Source organism: Miniopterus schreibersii, assembly GCF_964146895.1.
Source record: "Miniopterus schreibersii genome assembly, chromosome: 9".
Taxonomy (NCBI): Eukaryota; Metazoa; Chordata; class Mammalia; order Chiroptera; family Miniopteridae; genus Miniopterus; species Miniopterus schreibersii.
The window spans coordinates 59,150,364-59,154,635 of NC_138118.1; the positions used below are offsets into that span (position 1 = coordinate 59,150,364).

A 4,272-nucleotide genomic window follows, 5' to 3' on the forward strand; every position below is an offset into this window, starting at 1 on the left:
GTAAATTTCATTCCAAGTCCAAATCCAAAGGCAGTGAAAGACCCATGTTCAGTTCAAAGACAGGCAGAGAGAGAGAATTCATTCTACTCAGACTTTATTCTATTCAGATCTTCCATAGATTGAACCACACTGGGGAGGGAAATCTGTTTTACTCAGTACCTACTGATTCAAATGTTACTCTCACCCAGAAACACCTAACACCTTCACAGACATACTCAGAAATAATGTTTAACTTCATATCTGGGCACCCCGTGGTCCTGTCAAGTTGACACATGACATTAACTATCACAATGTTGTTAATGAATATCTGAAATGAGCTACTTTTACTCTGCTTATCATTGGCTTTCCAGTCTACAATGCTGCTTCAAAACACACAAAGTTTCAAGGAGCACAAACTTGAACTGTGGCAATGTGTGTAGTCACTTTCATTTTCTAGTTGTCACACATTTTACAGTAAAATATTTTAATGGACCACTTACAGATAAACCTCCAAGATCTGGAAACAGCCCAAGTGCCCATCAATAGATGAGTGGATTAAAAAGCTATGGTACATTTACACAACGGAATACTACTTGGCCATAAAAAACCCCACACACAACAGAAATCTTACCTTTTGTGACAGCATGGATGGACCTGGAGATTATTATGCTAAACTAAATAAGCCAGTCAGAGAAAGACAAATACCATATGATCTCACTTATGTGTGGAATCTAATGAACAACATAAACTGCTGACGAACAAAATAGAAACAGAGGCATGGATACATGGAACAGACTGACAGCTGTGACAGGGGAGGGGGGTTGGGGGACTGGATGAAAGAAGGTGAAGGGATTAAACAAAAAAACATATGTATAACACATAGACAAAAACAGTGATGATAGCCAGAGGGAAAATGAGGGTGGGAGGTTGGTGGAGGTGGGCAAAGTGGGGGAAATGGGGACGGAAAGAGACTCTGCTTGGTGTGATGGGCACACAAGGTGTGTGCAGAAGATGTTTTATTGAGTTGTACACTTGAAACCTATGTGGCTTTTCGAACCAATATCACCCCAGTAAATTCAATTAAAAAAATGCAGAAAATTTTGTGTAATAATAGCCAGTGGCTGTCGTCAACCGTCACTATTATTATATTTTTTACAAGAAAGGTAATGACAATAGATCTATCTGACAGTATACAGAGTGCCCTCAAAAATGTGTACACACTTTGAATGAATATAAAGTCAGTGTTTACTGACATACAGTTCATTTTCAAAATTTAAAAGAATCTACAGAAATGAATAATTTTTGTCAATGCCTGTTTTCAAACTGATGACCATTCTGTTCTGGTCCAGGCACTGCTGATAACTTGAAGCAATGGAATCACGAACATCAAGAATCATTTCATTGGGTATTTGTGAGCCCTCAATTCATCGACTGTTGCCGGTTTTATAGTGTTAACTTTATTTTTTATGTATCCCCATAAAAAATGTCTAGTGGAACTTTAGGGTATATTTTCTTTGTTCAAAGCTTAGTCTGCCTTACCCATTATTTCAAATCAGTTAATCCTGAAAAGGAGTGAAAATTTAGTGAGTTGTCAGCTGTTAAAGTATATATACATTTTTTGGGGGGACACCCTATATAAAATAATGTTCAATATTTAAATACAGGGGTGGGCAAAAGTAGGTTTACAGTTATAATACAAATAAATAATACAATAATTAATAAATAATAATACAAGAATAAACTCACATACTCACAACTGTAAACCTACTTTTGCCCACCCTGTGTATGCTGAGAATAATTCAGTCACTTATTCATTTGTTGTCACACATGTGTAGGAGTCTAGACATTCAGCTTTTAGCGCTGAAGTATTATCTTCTGAAAATTGCCATAGACATTCCCCCCACCCCCATCCCAGCTAATAAATGCAGTCTGTGGAATGGTAGACATACCATAATACATTCCTGGGATCCCAAGAGGTATTTTAGAATACAAATATTAAAACAGCCACAAAAGTTTCATGTTCAATTATAAGAGTGATGAAGCAAAATTTCCTACCATGGCACAGTAAGAAGAAAACGCTGAGTTTATATGTGAATAAAGCTCTTGTGAATACGCCATCTTCGTGTGCTGTGCTTCCCTGCTTTCCAGCTCACGGATTCCCTTCCTGACAATGTACAGCTATTTCCTTTGTAATACAGAAACTCTCCCTTACAGAATCTTTCCCACAGCTGGCTTTCATCACTCCTTGATAGGTACCTAAATATTTCAGTTTCTTCCACTTTATTTTCCCTTAACAATAACTGCTGCCCAATCAAATCATTCATCTCGTCCCCTGTATAAGTATTTGTGGTATTGAATGAGTGTTTATCAAGCACCATTTAGAATCCCCTACTTTCTCTTGTTTGGCATTTTCATAGGCTCTTGGTCTCAGTTATGCTTGGAAGTTCAAATTTATTTAACCATTTACAAATTTGACTTAAAAATGCATTGTGAACTTTTTCTTTTTGTCTTGCCCTATAGAGTTTTTCGTGTATAAACAAAAGACTAACCGTAAAATCTAAGACTATTGTGGGACAGAGCTCCAGACCTACCCACGGTGCCAGCCCAGGATGCCTGGGGAAAGCCACTGCTGCCCACATCCCCTTTCACCCCTGCAGCTCCTAACCCCGGTGGCTAGTGGCCGGATCTGACCATGAGCCACCCACTCTATCTTCTGCCCGCAGGTGGCCACCTCCCAGTTGTACCAGGTGGTGGTGCCTGGGGAGGTGCTGGCTACTCCCCACCCAGCATGCCCCCTGTTGGGCTGGATAACATGGCCAACTACATACGCAGGGCAGTTCAACCAGGGCTGCCTCTTGGAAATGATGGTCAATAGGTCCAGGATGTTCTGAGGAGTCAATGTGCCAATCCTGTAGCCTGAGGCTCCTGGGGGCAGTTACCTCCTATCCCCCTGGGGGTTTGGGGCAGCTCCCAAGGGCCTACCCTGGGCAGCCTGCAATGCCACCTCCTAGGCAGCAGCAAGAGCCAGTGCCAAGCTACCCAGGGTCTGGGACTGTCACCCCTGCTGTGCCCCCAGCCCAGTTTGGAAAGCGAGGCACCACCACCGATGCTTTGACTCCCTGCAAGAGGCCGAGGCCCTGAGACAGGCTATGAAAGGCTTTGGAACTGACAAGCAGGCCATCTCTACTGTCTGGGGAGTTGTTCCAACAAGCAGCCGCCGTAGATCAGCCTGTCCTTCAAGACAGCTTATGGGGAGGATTTGATCAACGATCTGAAACCTGAACTGGCAGAAAACTTTGAGAAGACCACCTTGGCTATGCTGAAGACCTCAGTCCTCTTTGATGTTCATGAGATAAAGGAAGCCATCAAGCGGGCTGGCACTGATGAAACTCCTCGTGTCCCATAGCAATACACATCCAGAAATTGAGCAGAGGCTACCAAAGAGAATTCGAAAGTACCCTGGAGGAGGCCATTTGAAGTGACACATCAGGACCCTTCCAGCGGCTCCTCGTTTCTCTCTCTCAGGGAAACCGGGATGAAGCATAAATGTAGACATGTCACTCACTCCAGAGAGATGCCCAGGAGTTGTACGCAGCTGGAGAGAACTGCCTGGGAACAGATGAGTCAAAGCTCAATGCAATCATGTGCTCCCGGAGCCGGGCCCACCTGGAGGCAGTTTTCAGCCAGCATCAGCGAATGACACTTCAAGACATTGAGAAGAGCATCTGCTGGGAGATGTCCGGGGACCCCGAACAGGACCTGCTGGCCATGGTGAAATGTCTCAAGTGTACTGCTGCCTTCTTTGCTGAAGGGCTCAACAAGGCCCCGAGGGAACCGGAAACCAAGGACTGGAGTCTGATTCACATCAAGGTGGCTTCCAGCAAGCTGGACCTCCTGGACACGCATGGCAGGTCTCTGTACCACAACATCCCTGGAGGCTGCTTGGGGGAAGGCAGAAGATTCTGATGAAGATCTGTGGTGGCAAAGACTGAACCATGACTGGTGACTCACGTCTCTGTCCACCTGCCAGCAACAGTGATGACAGGGAAAGGCCAAAAGAATGCTTGTCTGTTTCCATCAAACCCACAAAATAACCTGCAGGTATCCCAGTGCTGACAACCTGTAGAGCCTGGCCCTGTCCTGACCATAAGCTGTGCTCCTGCTGAAGGGCCTGGGTTGGTCTGGAACGCTCTCAGGATGGGATGCCTTTTCCTCCCCGCCCCTCACAGCCTCTTGCTGCTAAAATAGATGTTTTGTTTTCTGACTCATGCAGTCATTCCCCTTTGCTTGTAG

The 4,272-nt window shown here is 44.4% G+C and overlaps 1 pseudogene across 1 annotated transcript; it reads left to right on the plus strand.

Moving 5' to 3' along the window:
• The first annotated feature begins 2,877 nt into the window (after window positions 1-2,877).
• LOC308561618 (annexin A11 pseudogene) lies at window positions 2,878-3,945 on the plus strand (annotated as a pseudogene). The gene has a single exon. The product of its transcript is annotated as an annexin A11 pseudogene (transcript).
• Window positions 3,946-4,272: the final 327 nt, after the last annotated feature.